Here is a 19304-nt window from a genome sequence, read left to right on the forward strand (position 1 = left end):
CACAACTTTCTAATGTCACCAGCAGCCACTGCTCTAAATGATGCAGGCTGGTACTGTCTCGTGTTAGCAGCAGTTGTTAACAGTTTACTTTAAATTTGTGTTAATGGAACCACATTTCTTGTACTCGCATAAAAAACTCAGACTACTTGATACCAGCCTATAGCTCATATACTATTAAAATACTTTAAGCTGGAGCTGGAGTAGATCGTAAATACGGCGGTACGACAAAACGGTCAATACACAATTGCGCTCTGTGTTGTACAATGAATGTATATAAGCAAATGCACAATAAAAAGAGTTTTGAAAACATTATTGTAAAGCAAGGGCTAAAAGTTTTTCTTTGACAGGAAGTGACATAATCACCTCAAGTCTTTACGAAATGGACCACTTGAAATAGAGCATAAGGAGGAACTAGCGAATGGCGACAGATGCGCACATCGAAACTTTAAGAACAACACGACCGCCCTGAAGTTAGATGCATTGTCACAGTCAGAGAGAACGTCCAACTGCAAATACGGAAACCAGGCGAACATTTATAAGAGGTTCCTCCAAGCTTGGGGATTTCGAAACTTTGGACAGGCAGCAAGATGGAGAGCTGGTTCTGTCTCGTGCTTTTGCTCGGTGTGGCTTCAGAGTCTCGCTCTGCGCCTGCGCCAGATGTCTTGAGGAGCGCTCACGCTGGAGATGCTGACGTGACCACTGGTTTCTACAGGAGCCCAATGGACGAAGCTTATCTGTCGGATCTGCAGAAAAGTGAGCCAATGAACACACAGGTAAGCAAAATGAAACAGTAGTGTTAGTAATGAAACATTAATAGCAACATTAATATCATCACAATTCCGGATAGATTAGTAGTCACATGTTCATACAATTGAGTGCTTTCTATGTATATGACGTTGCTGCAGAATTTCAGAGTTTCTGAAATGCAGCTGAAAACATAAGTGTTATCAAGAAATAATGGCCCATATAGTAAACATTTAAAGCCTCATTTATGCAATCAGAATACAGTGTGAAATCCGGTAAATGATGTTTGTAAGCATATTAAGGATCTAACCAATGAGTCTCAACTGAAAAATAGTAACATAAGGAAAAAATACAAAAAAATCTGTGATGTGATTGTATTTAATTAGTCATACAGTGAAAAAAATTACAATGCGGCACAATGCTCGAGTGGCAATGAAGCGCTGCACAGTTGTAAATAACTCGAGCCCAATCAGTTTTGTACAAACAAGTGGTGAGTTGAAATCGTTATATATGTATACAAATAAAATTAGTCCTCCTATTTTTTTTTATGACACTGCTCATATTTCCACATGTAAACCGGTTGATGCTTTGACCCAAAGGCCAGTAAAGTTCAGAGGCCATCACCAGAACAGAAATGTCAGAAGACTGTTCTGACACTCTGAGCCGCCAGGATTTTTCGCTTTATGAACACCTATTTGTTGAGCTTTTAGTTTTTACCTCATAAATTGTTACTCACCCACAGTGAATTTATGATGAAAGAGACTGCATGTGGATCTTACTGGTGTACCCCTAGCTTGACTAGGCCGTGGGCAGCAGCTGGAGTAAGTAAGGGGCACAGGGCTGGTTACATGCAGACACATGTGTTCATCTTGTGCACAAGTGTACGGGCTGCGTAGGGGGAGATTCCTGGTGTGCGCAGCCCAGGAGCAGCTACAAAGTGAGCGGTGTGGAACGACTTATGCAGAATTGGGTGGTGACAGGGAATATGCTTTATACAGTGGGAAGAAACATGCCAGGGAAAGTCAGTGTGCTTTACAGTGTGTATTCCATTATTCTCTTATGCGGATAGGGAGCACATTGGCTAGTTTTACTCTCCTAGGGCCTATAAATTCCAGACATGCACCAAAGTCCACTGTAACCTATGTGAGAAGAAGTATTCTGCAGAGTCCAAAGCCATATTTGTACTGCTTTTGGGTCATCCATAAATGTTATATTTCTCTGAGTCAGCTCATAACCAAGGCCTGGCTGGGGGCTGACCCCTTCAGTCTGGATTAATGACCTTCCTTCTAAGAGCAAAGTCCTCCTCTCCAAAGAAGAGAAGATAGGTGGAGCTACAGGCTCATCCATCAGCAGCTGTCACCGGTTGCCAGGCACCAGGCTGCACAAGGGAAAAGGCAGCGCGGGGGAAGGGGCTTTCAGAGACCATGTGGCAGGAGACCCCTGGACGACGCCATCTTGAACCAACCCAGAGGCCTGGGCAGGAAGGAGAGAGCAGGGGCAGTGAAGTGATGTGTCGCTGTTTGATAGGACCGAGACTTCCTGCCAGCCTCCTCCCCAAACTTTAAAAAGTGTTTGCACAAGAAGAGAAGTTCTCTCTGGGGTGTGGTCTGCTGAGGCAGAGGGTGCAAGAGCCTGGCGCAATGGGAAGTTGAAAGGTTGAACCCCCTGTCTGTCCCAGGAACCTGAACAGCACCAGGAGAAGAGTCCAGGACTAGTGTGCAGAAGCAAGGGCCTCTGCGCAGGGAGAAGAGAGGTCCAGGAGGAGAGCCAGACAAAAGGCTGGCGCAGCGAGCCAATGAAGACAGCTCCCTGTGGAATCCAGCCTCTGTGAGACCCAGAGGGCGAAGAAAAGTGCTTCCAGTGGCTGGGGAGCGCCACCAGGAGCAGGAAGAGGCCAGAATGGCGAAAATTGGTCCCCTGGGGGCGGAGAAATGCCCCCTGAAGGTAGGCGACCTTTGACCTCCAAGTAGACCGACGATGAAGCGCGTGGGACTTTGCCATAGGTCTTTAATGTGCCCCAGGGGTGGGTCAGGTCGCGGGGGCTGCCCCCACATGAAGTAAAGACGGAGAGTGCCATCGCGCTCCCAGTGAAATTATGCCAAAAGGGGATGCCAGGCGCCCACCCTGGCCCCCATAAGCCACTGGAGGAGGGGGGGCACCGTCGTGCCCCCCCCTCAGAGAGAAGACAAAGCCGGGGAGTGCAACGGCACTCCCCATGAGGATTGTCCAGGGGCCCGGGATCTCAACTCCGGGCCCGAAGAGGAAGAAAAAGAGCTGGGGAGCGCTGCCAAGCTCCCCATGAAAATAGCCCCACCCGGGGTGCCAGGAGCCCACACTGGCCCGAGGTCTCTGGAGTGAGGAGAGCACAGTCGTGACTCCCTCAAGATGTTCGGAGGCCCGGGATATCATCTCCGGGCCCCGAATGGAGGAAGGAGGAGGAGTGCCGTCGCACTCCTCCGGAGACCCACGGGAGCAGGGAAGCAGCCTCATGTCTGCCTGCCAGAACGGACAGACCAGAAAAAGGGTGCTGGCTCCCGCAGCAGCACCCAAGGGTGCTGTTCAGTAGGGGAGCCAGCGGGAACCACCGGGCGTGGGCTTCCCGAGCGGCTCCCCATCGAGCCTGCAGTGAGGGACCTGGGTGGGACTGGGCTCCCGATACACACTCGGAGCAGCCAGGAGTGGACTCCCCGAGCTGCTGTTGGCCACCTGGGGGTCTGGGTGGGACTGGGCCCCGGAAAAGTAAAAACAGCAAGGGCAGCTGGGGGTCGGCTCCCTGAGCTGCAGGACTCACCTTGGGGTCCGGGTGGGACCGAGCCCCCAACCGAAGCTGGGCGAAGCGGCCCGAGGCTGCCAGGAGCAGCACGGCCCTCCCCGGAGCAGCGGGAGAGCCGCTGCTATAATATGCAGCGAGACAAGATGGAGCGCCCCAAAATGCCTTGACTGACAGCAAAGAAACTGGGCTATTTCGGTGTGTGGTGGCCCCAGGAAGATGGGGCCGCATCTGTTGTTGTACAAAGATGAAGGGGGAGCGCAGACTCCTCCAACCCTGTTGCAGTAGTCCAAGCGCGATTGAATGAGGGCTGAGACTGCTGTCCTGAAGCCATCGGCTGGAAGATTTTTAAAAATATTTCTCCGTATCCTAAGGATATAGAAGCAGGTCGATACTACGCCGCTAACCTGGTCCCCGAAATCAAGTTTCTGATCCATGATCATACCCACATTTTTTGCCTTACCAGCGGGGGCTGGTAGCTTTCCCATGGCTTTAGGCCACTAATCAGGTGTCCAGATATTAGGGTTGTTCCCAAATATAATGACCTCGGTCTTGCCTGCATTCAATTTTAGGCAGTTGGAGGCCATCCATCCAGAGATGTCTTTCAGACAGTCGTGACACCTTGATGCCATATCATCTTGGGTCCCTCGCTGTATAGATAACACAATTTGTGTGTCATCTGCTTAGGATGTGAGTTGCAGACGAAAAGATCTTATCAAAGCCGCCAGTGGGCTAACATATATATTAAAAAGGGTGGGGCTCAGGGAGGACCCTTGCAGCACTCTGCAAGGGAGGGCAAAAGGTTTAGATTTGTCCCGCCCCAAGTCTACTATTTGGAACCTGACCCATGAGGTCAGAAACATGTCCGGTGGTGGCAGGCTGGCTAAGACTAGTCAGAGACCACACCAGTGTTTGGTATGTTTTCAGGGGACCCTCAAAAAAGTTTCCTGGTTTCATTTATGAATTATTCCAACACTGGCATCAGTGAGGATTTATTAAGATGAGATGCTTGATACCAAACATCTTAGGGTACAGTGAAGCCATCCTGGAGCTAGGAAACAACCCGTAATGACAGCTATCCTGCCCATTTACTCTCTATGGCTTCCCTGTGCACTTACAATATCCAAGAAAGGTTCAGATATTGCAGGGTCAACTTTGCTCATACAGATATGTCCACACATGGGAAATAGTGCACCCTGCCTTAGAGCTTTATGACCTGCAGTAGGTGTGACTTACCTCTAGCTCATGCAGTGTATGGGGGCATGGCACACAGAGCTGTGTGCCATACTGACTCTTTAATTGTCTATGCACCAAGACATGCATGAAGCCTGCAATGGTAGTTTCCATAGACTTGGTGAGGGTCTCTGGAGTGGGATAATTTGTGCTGCAGCCCAGTGGACCCTCTTTTGTCCCAATGCCCTAGGTACCAGGGGTACCACTTACTACGGACTTACGTCAGTGGCTGAAGTTGTTCCAATCATGGTACAGTTTTAGGAAAGAAATTTGGCACTGGGAACCTGTTTAGCAGGGACCCATGCACTCACAGTTCAAAATGAGGTCAGGCATTCGGCAAACAGTGGGGGCTAACCATGTGAAAAGAGGCACTTTCCTACACAGGGAAAGGTTTATAATTTTTTTTAAAACAGTGGGTGGTATCAATGTAATAACTTAGGTTATCAGTTGCATTTCTTTTAAAATAGCTTAAGTTGGGCAGGGCTCCACAACTGCAGATGAGGCTTTGAACATTTTAGTTGTGCTAAAGCTACCTTGAGATTTGCATTAAAAGTGTAATCTTTTGTACATGCATCAAAGATTTCTTGCCTTAACAAGGCACTCCGAGCGCAGGCAGAGGCATTAATTAAATTATAGGCACATCTGTTTAAAAATGCCATAGTTAGGGTAACTCCACCAAGAAGAGCAAATTCCAGGCGTAATGCTTGACCTAGAGAAAGAATCTTCCCTTCGTAAAAGTTCGAAGATGACCCCTTGTTGATGGGAATGCTCTCAAGTGCATAAGATATTATATGCAGGATTGTCACCTTCAAAATTTCTAAAAGAAACATAAAATTAAATTTTCCAGAGGAATTCTAAAATGTGTTCAAAGAACAAATATGGGCTAAAGCCTTCTTCCCTATGTGTGATACATTTGACCTCATTCTCTAAATTCCATGTAAAGGCTGTACCGAAGTAAGTACACATTTTTTACGATTTCTAAAGAAGTTCCACTAAGATTCCAATTCAAAGAGCTGCACTTCTTTTTTCCTCTGAAGTGCATCACTTTAGTCTTTCCTTTATTTAATTTCAGAAATGATCCACAGTACATACATGTAAAGCATCCAAGTTATGTTATAGGGTAGACCTATAGGGGTGAGATCACAGATGACCAAATCATCTGCATAAAACTAACTAAATGTCCAGGTCTTGAGAGGCAATACTAGGAGGACAATTCTTTATATTAGAAAATTGGGATGGTAGATCATGACGATGGTTTAAAAAAGAAGAGGAGCTAATATGCAGCCCTGTTTCAAGTACCTTTTCATCATATTTTTAGGGGTTAAACCTTTATTTCCACCCATTAAAGTTTTACACGAAGTGAATGAGTGCAAAGCAGTGGTCAATCTTAATAAATTAGAGGATATGTCCAGTCAGACAATTTTCTTACAGAGATATGGTCTGCCTACCCTATTGAATATTGCTGAAAAACAAATAAAAACTGTGTATAAAATTAGCAATTTTGACACAACTTATTTGTCGATCATGGTTCGGACACTAGCAATGGTGTCTGTTACTGAATGTTTTGATCTGAAGCTGGCTTGGACATAAGGGATGATCCGTGTTTCATAGACTCATTCTTCTAAGCACTCCAGAATACTAGTCACAAATATCTTTTCTATGGTGTCAGGAAGAGTGATTTGTCAATAGTTACTTGGTAAAGAGCAGGAATCTTTCTTTCTTGTGCAGTGGGACAGCTAAACTCCCAGACCAGGAATGCAGGATTTGCTTTTTTGTAGCAGTATGTAAACAAGGGAGTTAGAAATGTGCTCCGAGATGCAGGAGCCTCCTTTTGGGGTTTTACCAGAATCATATCTGGTACCATGGGTGGCTGCAGAAGTTCTTACTCTATTTATAAGTACCTTGATATGCTTAGCGGTCAGAAGTTTCATTCTCCATCGGTAAACGTTTAAAGCTTGCAGCGAAAATAGGACTGTCTCATATATATTTTTAAAAAGGTTTTCAGCACAGTCTATAGAAAACTAGTTAAACCACTCCAAAGCTCGAGTAGAAATTGGAGACTGGGATTTCTTAGTACCATTAGATTTCACAATAAGCTTTCAAAACAGTTTGCAATTTCACTTTAGTCCAGCGTGGTGTAAATCTAACCAATTTTTGTCTTGCTATTTTCCTTTTAAAATCAGAACACATATTTCTCAATTGTTCCATAAAATTTGAATTTCTTTTCCCTGAAACCAGACAATTTGATGAACTGTTGCCACAATAGTTTGTTAATTTAGTGGGGTAGTTTTTCAATCCTGGGATCTTTTTGTGTTTTTGCCTTATGCTTCAGCGGTTTATTAAATCTCCATTATACTTAACTGCCTTAGGGTGGTCTTCTCCTGTCCTTTTGGCTGCTTTCCTTCATTTTTCTGACCTTTTTTTTGCTGGTTTTATGACTCTGTGAGCATTACTACTGCTCTCTCCCCTAAACATGGTAACATTGGCTTAAACCCCAATTGGCATATGTAATTTTCTTAAAGTCCTTAGTATACTGCACTATGTATGCCAAGGGCCAAAAACGTAAATGCTACTAGCGGGCCTGCAGTACTCATTGCGCCACCCAATTGAGTAACCCTCTTGCCACACTTAAATCTTCCTTTTTTATGCATTTGTCACCCGAAGGTAGGCCCTGTATGACCCACAGGGCAGAGTGCAATGTATTTAAAAGTAAGGACATGTACTTTTAAGTTTTACATGATTTGGTAGTGAACAACTCCCACTTTCGTTTTTCACTACTGTAAGGCCTATCTCTCCCGTAGGATAACATTGAGATTACTTTATTACATTTTTTAAGTGTAATAGTTTAATTCCCAATTGTGAAGTGATAGACATTTCACATTTGGTGTCACTGAACTTACAGTTTAAAATCACAACTTATGGTTAAGTTGGATTTCAAATTACAGTTTAGCATATGCTATTTTTAGAAAGTTAGAAAGGTGATGAAATGCACTCCGCATTTATACAAATTTAGAAAGTTTTACTGTTTTCCAATCCATAATCAGTTGTCCCGTGCAAGCTAGAAGTGTGTCATGTACCAATGACACAATGATAAAGTTACAAATAACTGGTGCGTCATCACGCTCCAGCTTCACTTTGCACTGCATACTTTCAGTCTCAAATTTGTAAACAAGAAACTTAATACGAAAGTTCATCCATGTACTCCATGTTTATTTCAAAATCACTTTTATCCGTTGTGAACAAAGGCTGAAGAATTCTGAGCTTAAAATGCCCCAGACATGCCCATCCAGGCCTTAATCCAAAGCACAACAGAATTCCTATAACTTCCAGAGTGATCATGTTGAAGTAAACCTCAATGCATTTCGGGCTGGTGGCCCTTCTTCAGGAGAAGAGCTGCTGTGCTGCTGAAAGGACTGCCACTCTGCTGGACGGCTGCTATGCTGGACTTTGCCTTGCTGTGCACTTGCCTTGCTGAGCTGCCCTGCTGCCTGCTGTTTTTTTACCTGGGTGAGAAGGACTGGACTAGCAGCAACCCAGAGTGACTGCAAGGGCTTGCAGACTGTTCTCATGTTCCAAGTCTCAAGGTTAGCAAACACTTCAACTACCTGTATCTGCATCTCAACTCTACAAGCAGTGAGCCTGCCCTGCCAAGTGTTGCACCCCAATCCTGGTCCCTTGGACGTGAGGCCTACAGTGCTTTTACAATCAGAACCCGGACATCCTCATTGGAACGGGCACATCTTCACCTTTGCGACAGTCAGAACCAGCACATCTTCGCCTCTGGAACTGGTTCATCCTCGTCAAAGCATGGAACAGAGCCAGCCATCACACCCAGGATTGACACATCACTTGCTAAAGTAGCAGTAGCCATGCATCGCCTTCTGAACCTGTGCCTCACACTCAGGACCATTACATCACCACCATTGTTGCAGAATCATGATGTATCTCGCCCACTGTGTGGCTCGCAACCAACACATCAGTTTGGCTGCACTTTGCATCTTGTTTGACGTCAACACAAGGCCGGATAAATGTACTTTGGTTCAGCGGGCCCAAGTGAATTCCTGTATCTGGCCAGCGCTCCATCGCGGTTGGCCTAAACTTTTGACTTTGCCCTGGTCCAGTGCAACCAGATAACCCATTTAAGCGCGTATTGCCTCTAAGCACTATTTAAAATTTATTATTTGGAAATTCGTATCTCAACATCTTCTTGTTGAATTTTTGTCATTTTGATCTTGTTTTATTTACAAAATTAAGCTCTATTTTTCTAACTTGGTGTGGAGTCATTTTGTGGTGCTTTCACTGTGTTACTGTTTGAAGTGTTGTACAAATACTTTAAAAATTGCCTCTTAAGTTAAGCTTGGCTGCTCTGGTTCAAGCTACCTGAAGGTAAGCACAGGATAACTTAGGGTGTGTTGTGACCCACCCTGTCTAGGATTGTGGTTTCTGCTCGGACGGGGTGCATACCTCTGCCACCCAGAAACCCAATTTCTAACGATCTCTGTATCTAATGAACAACTGCAGACATTCTATCCTCAAGGCCACGGATGAGATTTGTCTTACCTGCTATGCTGTGATCCCATGGAGAGGTAAAATTGCGAGAGTTCCTGAAAATCTGACTTTGCTTTCAATCAATTTTTGCAGTGCGATTACCAACTTTTAGTGACCAGTTTAAATTTTGGATCTGTAAGTCAAGTATTGAGGAAATTATTGCATAGTCACTGCAAAAATTAAATTGAACACAAAGCTGAGAAAATCTATTAAAAGAAGTCGTATGTAGAGATAATATAATCATTTATTGGAAAAACAGCGACATCTCTTCTTATGAAGGATGTTGGGTTGTCCCTTTCAATCCTCCACTTTACGATCACCCCATTGATGCCCAAAAGTAAGTCGATGAGCAATTTTACATGTTTATCTGCTTTGATATCAGAAGGGAAGATGGTATTAGGAATGTTCCCCTCTTCATTCAGTTCCTTATTTTTATAGGCTTTCAATGCTGTATTTGAAATATGCCTTTAAAAAAACAATATTATCTGAGATTGGTTACACCTTGTTAGAAATGGGGTCTCTAGTTGGTAGTGGTTGGCATCCTGTCCAAGCAGGGAACATCACTCTAGTCAGGGTAAGGGAGTCACACAGCTAAGATATACTGTTTTCACCGAAATGGTAACTTGGCCTAAGCAGTCAGGCTTATCTCAGAGGTAATGTGTAAGTATGTGTACATACACACACTAACATAGCGAAAACACTACCAAATGAGTCCACACCAGTAAAGAACAATAGCCAATATGTGTCTGACTAAAACAAGACCAAAATGACAAACATCTAAAATACACAAGTCAAGATATCACTTTTCAAAGATTGAATAAGTTCAGTGCATCGAAGTCTATGGATGTATTTCTTTTTCCACAAAGTACATCGGATGCTTAAAAAATCAAAAAGGCAAAACAGGAGCAGGGGAGGTAATACACTGGAAAAGCAGAGGAGGCGATACATCAGTTCCTTACTGTCAGGGGAGATGATGTGTCAGTTCCTTGCTGGAAGAGGAGGTGATGCTTCAATTTCTGGATATGCGGCCTCGGTTCCATACTGCGTTGCTGTGTCAATGAAGTATCGGTATTGAGGGACGATGCGTTGAAAATCCAGACGTGCTGTGTTGTTGCAACAGTGGCAAAGCAGGTGCCACTTACATTTTCCAGCCGTGAAGCCAGCGATGTGTCATTTCTACAGCTGCCGAACAGGTTCTAACTCAGAGTTGGTGCAGTGTCATGTACATCAGTGACACAGTGCTTGGGACTCATGCTGCAGCAATTTTTCTGACACACTGCAACGTTGAGCCAAGGCCTGCGGTGAAAGCTGTGGTCGATGCTCTGATTGGTAACCAAGCTTTGGTGCAGGCAGCGGTGATGTGTCAATCTTCTTCAGCGATGCATCGATAAAACAGGCGCTGGGAGTAAAATGCAAGGATATTCTCCTTAGATCACCAGATTCTACCTTTAAGGGCCCAGGAACTGGAATTGACACCATTCGTCAAGTCGGGACACTTAACCGAGGAGCCCGGGCACTGATAGGTGAAGTCTTTGATGGCCCTGAGACTTCTTAACAGGAGGTAAGTATGCACAAGCCCTTGGAGAACCTTGGAAGTAGGATTTAGAAAGCAAAGTTCAGTCCTATCACTCCCAGGATAGAAGCAGCAAGCAGCAGGCCAGCACAACTAAGCAACAGGCTGAGTAGCAGTCCCTCCTACAGCAACCAACTCTTCTTTCTGGTAGAATGTCCTCAATCCAGTGGTGTTCTGATTTTGGAATGTCAGAGGTCCAATACCTAAACCCTTTGTGCCTTTGAAGTATCAAACTTCAAAGGGAAGTCTTTGATGTGCACAAGACCTCTCTGATCTGGCTCCAGACATATTATGTTAGGGTGGAGACAGCTTGGTGTGAGGACAGGCACATCCCTATACACAGAGGGCCAGATGTACGACCCATTTTTGCATGCAAAAACGAATAGGGCCATGTACAAACCCTATTTATCAACTCACAATTTATTTGTGGCTCACTAAATAGGATTTGTTACTCGCAATTAGGAAGGGGAGTTCTAATGCATCCCTTCCTAATTGGGACTCGCTACCCTACGTAAGAATGTTTTGCGACCGCAATTGCGGTCGCAAATCACTCACAATTTACCGCCCTTTTCAAGAGGGTGGTAATGCACTTGCAAATGGGAAGGGGTCCCCAGGGGACCCTTTCTCATTTGCAAATGCAGGGGGAAATATTTTTATGGGGCATGCAGTGGTCCCAGGGATACCTGCCTGCCCTTAAAAAATAAAACAACAATGTTTCATTGTTTTTTTTAAAACGCATTCCGTTATCCTTTAAGAAAAATGGGCTGCATTTAAAAATAAACTGCTTTATTGAAAAGCAATCCCAGACATGGAGGTCTGCTGAGTCCAGCCGCCCACCATACCTGGGAGGGCCTGTCATTCATAATCGCTTCACAAATTGCGAGCGCCTAATGAATATTGATGAGGCATGCAATATGCAACCCAATTAGGAATCGCAAACAGTGTCTCTGTGTTGGAAAACGAGGCAGTGTCTGTGAGGCCTGCACAAATAACATGTCACATTTGTCCTTCACTGGGAACCAAACACCCTATTGTAGCGCTTGGCTCTCAGAGGATAGCATTGCAGAGCAATCTAAGGCTTACTCAAGGGAGGTGGTGTGGGCTAGTACTCGCTATTACAGGTGCGAAGAAATAACACTCAATAATTGATTGTCCAGTCTGTACTTTGCTTTATAAAATTAAGAGTGCATTTATTAAACACACACTACTCAATACTTTGCACCAATTTACAAATATACATAAGCTGTTGGAATTACTTTGTGACATTGCATAACATCTCCACCCTTCTCACAGTGGGGGTGGGGTCTAGTACCACCACTCCCATGTATGCACATCATCTTGCCCCCTAATGCAGTGGGTTGGCACAATCTGGAGTGAGGGCCCTGCCAACTGGCACCATCCCAGCGCCAACCCACCCCATCATCTCAACAAGCATTAAAAATAGGTACACCTGCCCTGGGGACACTTAACCCTGACTGAGCATCTCATACTGACCATACAGTATGCACTTCTCCATCTTGTGGCTGACAGTCTGGGTTGTTCCTCCCCTAACGCAGTAGCAAGAATACTTGTTTGAGCATCACTTTAAATGAGGTACTTATCATAGATGATAACAATTATAAGGCATTGCAATCACAGCCTCTAAAAGGCATCACAGGTAAAATCACAGGATTACACAAATACAGCCAGACACCCTTGCGGGAATGTCCAGTAACATAACCCCTTTTGGCTTATGACATCACCTTACACAGGTACTTCACATACCACATGTGACTTTCAGTCCCTCTTAAAGGAAGGGACTGAAGAGAGCAGAAGTCGGGGAACGCAGTCTCGCTCCCGGTGAAGATGGCCCGGGCCCGGGCCCCCGACATGAGGGAGGAGGAGTGGGGAGTGCCACTGCACTCCCCCAAGGCTGGAGGAAGGTAGGGGGAGTGCCGTCGCATTCCCCCTAGGACCCACTGGTCAAGCAGCCGTCGCCATGTCTGCCTGCCGGAGCATGCAGACCAGAAGAATAGCGCTGGCTCTCGTGGCCGCACACACGGGTGCGGGCCGGACCGGGAGCCAGCCATGACTGAAGACGTGGCTCTGGTAGGAGCCACTCGCTCCATAATGCCTTGCAGGCCCGGACCGGCCTGCAAGGGGAAACAGCCTTTTCTCGTCTTGTGGGGGCCCCAGGAGGATAGGGTCACTGCAACATGGGTGCCAAGGTGCAGGGGGAGCTGCAGGAGCAACGCAGTCTCCCCCAGCACGATAATGAAAGTCCCCTCTAAGTCTCTTGGGGACTAGCAAGAAATAACCCCTCAAGCGCTCAGCCAGGTGCCAACAGCATCCTGTGGCTGGAACTTTTGTTCTTAAGCTGTGGGTGCCTTAGGGACTGCAGCAAGGTGTGAAGGGCTGAGTAGGGGGGATGTCTGGAAGAGGGCATCCCCTGGAGGTGAAGAGGTGTAATTGCACCAGAAATGCATTTACTAATGTTATTTCTTTGAGAGGGAGTGAAAGTCACTTGTGTTATGTGAAGTACCTGTGTAAGGTGATGTCAAATGGGGTTATGTTCCTGGACATTCCTGCTAGGGTGTCTGGCTGTATTTGCGTAATCGTGTGATGCCTTTTAAAGGCTGTGATTGCAATGCATTATGATTGTTATCATCTATGATAAGCACCTCATTTAACCCATCTAAAGTGATGCCCAAACATGTATTCTTCCTACTGCATTAGGGGCGGAACAACCCAGACTGTTAGCCACAAGATGTAGAAGTGTATACTAAATGGTCAGTATGAGATGCTCAGTCAGGGTTATGTGTCCCCAGGGAAGGTGCACCTATTTTTAATGCTTGTTGAAATGATGTGGCGGATTGCCACTGGGATGGTGCCAGTTGGCAGGGCCCTCACTCCAGGTTGTGTCAACCCACTGCATTAGGGGGCAAGATGATGTGCATACATGGGAGTGGTGGTACTAGACACACCCCCTCCTGTGAGAGGGGTGGAGATGTTATGCAATGTCACAAAGTAATTCCATCAGCTTATGTATATTTGTAAATTGTGCATAGTATTAAGTAGTGTGTGTTTAATAAATGTACTCTTACTTTAATAAAGCAATGTGCAGACTTGACAATCAATTATTGAGTGTTATTTCTGCACACCAGTAATGGCGATTACTAGCCCACACCACCTCCCTTGAGTAAGCCTTAGACTGCTCTGCAACGCTACCCTCTGAGAGTCAAGCGCTTCAATAGGGTGTTTGGTTCCCAGTGAAGGACAAATGTGATATGTTATTTGTGCAGGTCTCACAGATACTGCCTTGTTTTCAACACTCTGACACTGTTGTACATGGCATTTAGCGACTCGCAAATTGCGACTCGCAATTGAGCTCAGTTTGCGAGTCACTAAATGCCTCAGTCGTACATCTGGCCCAGAGACCATTGCTGAGGTGATATTTTCTTTGAATTTCTGAAATAGAGAAAGACACATGCACATGGTAAACGTGTAGACCTAAAATAACCATGCACTTTCCTGCAGCGTTTCCTGAATGATTGCAAATGGAAAATGTGCGACCAGTTATGGAAACTGAAGCATGCCTAAATTAATCATTATTTTCTAGCAAATTAAACCTCATCTATATGTACCACTACTTCTTACTGTAATCCAATGACAGCAAATTGTTTGGTAGGAAACTGTAGCCGCACTTTGAGAGCCTGAAAGCCAGTGTGTTGCACAGTGGCGGTCGGCATGGCTTGAGGATTGGGAGGCGGGCGCGGAGGTCATAGGGGGCGCGATTGCTGGAGGGAGTGAGAACATTTTTTTTTAAATCACTTACCTTGCTGCCGCCGGGTCTAACTTCAGCAACAAGAAGCAGGCAGCCATGCTCCCTCCTCTTAGCCAATCACAAACCTGCAATGCAGTGTCGTGATTGGTCTGAGAGCTGTGACACAGCGCTCATCCAGGGACTGGAGGGGTGAACATGTTCTCCATGCAGGCTGTAATGCAGCCTGCATGTAGAAGTAGGAAAGTGCACATGACTGGTTTGGGTGGCCTGAGAGGGCCAACCAAACAATCATTGCACGCTTAGGAGTGGGCAAACCACTCCTCCACTTCCCTACTCTCAGAGCAGCCCTATCCATTTGCCCACCCGCAAAGCAGCACAAACATAATTTCTAAAAGTTATTATCATTTTATGTTTTTGCATCTCACTCTGCTTGAAAGCAATGGGGTGACTCTCCTCCACAATAGAGGAGAAGATACCACTGGTGTTACAGAGCATCATTGTTCCACCTTCTACTCAGAGTCTTGAGCAGAAACAGGTAGGTTTCACGCTACTGCAAACTAAAACTGCCCACTTTCCTTAGTTTGCACTTCTCAAGTTTGTAAGGTTTTATACAAAGGTACACAGTTGTACCGTAGCAACTTCAGACGTCCCTAGACTTTAGGGAACAATCCTTCAGTGGCTCATATATATTTGGCTTAATTCTAATTCCATTATAGGAATAAACAGGTATTTATGCCTGCATCTGAAGTACAGGTGGTGCTTTTATTGCACTTCTGTTTTTTTCGGGTGCTAGATTACTGTACTCTCTAACAATGAGGGCCTAAGGAGGCAGACACGATCAAGCAAATCTTTAAGCAAATGATGAAAATGAACATCATCTCTGACACTTAAACTCTTATTTTGTACCTAGGTACCTAATGGAAACCACATAACAAATGGAGTTGGAGTTCCAATGGGAGAAACCATTGTTTTGTACAAACGTAATATTGGTACAACAAAAAAGAAACCGCCCCGCCGACCTAATGTTTTTGGTCCTCTGAAGCAACCTTGGGAATACTGAAGCAACTCAGATGTCCTTCGGCTAAGGTCACCTCTCCGGAGCCACCTAGAGAAATCTCATTTTATTTTTTTCTGTTTCGATTTTATGTTATATGCCGTTTAACTTTATTTTAAACTTATTGTTAATCATTTTCATAGCAATAGTGAGAAGCTGCATATTTTTACCAAGTTACATTGTATAGGGAATTTGACAGAGATCTGTTTATATGTAACATGGCTGAAAAATAAAGGCTGTATGGATTCACCAAGCAACCTGTATCCTAACTTGTGGGTTCTGGGTGGTTGATGCATTTGCAAGCAATTACAAATGCCATAGGTTTGTGTGATCAGTTACATATGCATGTAGGGGACATTAAGTCCATCTTCCTCTCCTCCCTTCCACATTTGCCCTAAGCAAGGCTAAATTGTCTTGCAATGTTTCTCACTACGCATAGCTCTCCAGACAACAGAAGGAAAGAATCCTCTCGCTGCAGTTCTGTTACTTTTGTTATTATGACTAATGCCAATCTGCTGTTAAAATAGTATGGTAATCTTGCTCGTATCCCTAATTAAAACAATGTTTCTCTGGACCCTGGGACTCCAAAGAGTGAATGCTTTAAAGTTTATCATACACATAGACCTGTAGGATGAATGTGTTATCAGAAAAGCCCTACGACTTACATCAGTCATTTTACCTATTTGTTTTAATTACTTATACGCCTGATAAGAGCACCGTTCATAGGGTAAGTAGGCATAACAGGATTGCAGCAGGAGAAACAAGTTCGAGGTTGATAAACAATCAGTGGTTGTTTTGACCAAGGAAGAATTCAGCCCTTGCTCACCGTGTTAAGTTCCCTCTAAGTTAGCAGATGGTTAATATGTACTAGCACCCCACAGGAGGCACGGTATTTGGTAATGACAGCTATTACATTCACCTCAATCTCAAAAGTCAACAGCCGGTGCTCAAAATGTAAATACCAATTATTATCGCTGTTTCTCAAAGACCCTAAGGTTTAAAAAGAGTGCATTAAACAAAGAAATCAATCAAGCTCTTAGAAATGCAGAGGACATCTCCACTATAGGAACAGTCAATATCTCAATCTGGAAAGCAGAGGGTAATATGTTGAAACTCAACGAGTATGAGTCCATGAAATAAGTAAAACTGTAAATCCCAAGAGGTTCTGGGATTTTCTCACAGAGTTATTAAATGCATAGTGACCCTTGCAGATTGTGAATTTTATATCAACATCCTATAGGTTCTAGTGCCTCACTTTAATTTTTTATGGCTTCCTGTAGAGGAAGAAAGCATAATAAAGGTGCTAAAGGCCTTCAGGATAGATGGGGCTTCAGACTAAGCATGGGCAAAATTTGCAAATTTGCGTTCCGCGAATTCGCGGATTTCCCTGCGAAATCGCAAAAAAATCTGCGAATTCGCGAATTTTCCCGCGAAAACAGTGATTTTTTCGCAATTTGCCCAGGAGTACTTTCTACTGGCTAATCCAGTAAGTGCTCCCTCATTGGGTAAATGTATAGTGCTTTTACTACACTGCAGCTGCGTAAAGGGCCAGACGATGTGTCTCCAGTGACCATGTGTGCCCTTTACGCAGCTAAAGCTTCAGCAATGCGCTGCTTTTACGTCACAGATGTGTGACGCATCTGTGCTGTTTTTGCCACATGGTGCGCCGCATTGTAAATGCGGCGCACCATGGGTGGCTGAGCTGCGGCGCACAATAACTGGCGCATGCTTGGGGATGCGCCAGTTATTGTAAATCTGCCCCTATACATTTAGCCAACGAGGGAGCACTTACTGATTAGACAGTAGAAAGTACTCCAGTTGAGTAGAGGTATTGCACAAAACGGTGGCATCTTCGTGGACAAACACGCAGGGCGTGATTCATTCTGCCCCCTGTTAGAATCGTTTTTTGTGCCGTTCTGCCCTCTGTTTAACTCGTTTTTCCCTTGTTTTTCTGCCCTTCTGTCCTCTGTTAGACTCGTTTTTTGTGCCCTTCCGCCCTCTGTTAGACACATTTTCCCCTTGTTTTTCTGCCCTTCTACCCTCTGTTAGACTCGTTTTTTGTGCCCTTCTGCCCTCTGGTATTCCCTTGTTTTTGTGCCCTTCTGCCCTCTGTTAGACTCGTTTTTTGTGTCCTTCTGCCCTCTGTTAGACTCGTTTTTGTGCCTTTCTGCCCCCTGTTAGACTCGTTTTTTGTACCCTTCTGCCCTCTGTTAGACTCGTTTTTCCCTTGTTTTTCTGCCCTTCTGCCCTTTGTTAGACTGCTTTGTGTGCCTTTCTGCCCTCTGCATCACCACATCATCACTCAGCGCTACCCCAGCATCACTCAGCACCACCACATTATCACTCAGCACCACCACATTATCACTCAGCACCACCACATTATCACTCAGCACCACCACAGCACCACCCAGCATCACCACAGCACCACCCAGCATCACCACAGCATCACTCAGCACCACCACAGCATCACCACCACAGCACCACTCAGTACCACCACAGCATCACTCAGCACGACCACAGCATCACTCAGCACCACCACATTATTACTCAGCACCACTCAGCACCACCACAGCATCCCTCAGCACCACCACAGCATCACTCAGCACCACCACAGCACCACTTAGCACCACCACAGCACCACTCAGCACCACAACAGCACCACTCAGCGCCACCACAGCATCACTCAGCGCCACCACAGCATCACTCAGCGCCACCACATTATCACACAGCACCACTCAGCACCACCACAGCATCACTCAGCACCACCACAGCATCACTCAGCACCTCCACAGCACCAATCAGCACCACCACAGCACCACTCAGCACCACAGCATCACTCAGCAGCACCACAGCAACACTCAGCACCACCACAGCACCACTCAGCACTACCACAGCACCACTCAGCACCTTCACAGCACCACTCAGCGCCACCCCAGCATCAATCTGCGCAACCATTCAACAATAACTGGTTCAAATATGTTCTCTCAATTTTTCAAGCTTTATTACAAATGTCACAAAAAGATGTTAGTATTTCACTTCTGTTCTTGGATTTTCATCACAGTAAAATACACTGAACATAATCTTCACAAAAGTTATTTACAAAAGTTTAAGCTATTGCCATTATAAATTAAAATCACTTTTATTTAAGTATTAATTATTTAAAAAAATTAAAAGCCATTGTAATTTGTAATATCAATACATCTAAGTCACGTAAATACAAAACAGGTTGCATTACAAATGCTATAGGTGTCACATTTGCGAAAGTTATAACTATTGGCATTGTAAATGACAAAGCTATTAATTTAGCTATTTTCAAAACCAACACATAAATAAAAAAAATTGTAATTTACAAGACCAATAGCTCAAACTTTCCTGATCCCAGACCTATTGCATTGGAAATACTTGTTTTTATATCTGTCAGTGCTTCTTGTTGAGGTTTAATTTTCGTGACAGGCGCCTCATTGCCTACTCGTAACTATTCTCTCTGACCCTGCTTCAAGGGTCAGAGCAGGGTCAGTGAATAGTTGCAAGTAGGCAATGAGGCGCCAGGAAGCACTTACAGGCTTACAGCAGCAAGTGCCCAAGTTGAAGTTAATTTCTTTGTAACCCTTTTGTAAAA

The 19304-nt window shown here is 44.9% G+C and overlaps 1 long non-coding RNA gene across 1 annotated transcript; it reads left to right on the forward strand.

The window, feature by feature from the left end:
- Positions 1–432: 432 nt before the first annotated feature.
- Positions 433–15934, forward strand: LOC147685232 (uncharacterized). The gene is made up of 2 exons (XR_015300423.1): positions 433–773; positions 15542–15934. It is a non-coding gene; the product is annotated as an uncharacterized LOC147685232 (long non-coding RNA).
- Positions 15935–19304: the final 3370 nt, after the last annotated feature.

This window comes from Lissotriton vulgaris, chromosome 10 (assembly GCF_964263255.1).
Source record: "Lissotriton vulgaris chromosome 10, aLisVul1.2, whole genome shotgun sequence".
In the NCBI taxonomy this organism is placed as follows: Eukaryota; Metazoa; Chordata; class Amphibia; order Caudata; family Salamandridae; genus Lissotriton; species Lissotriton vulgaris.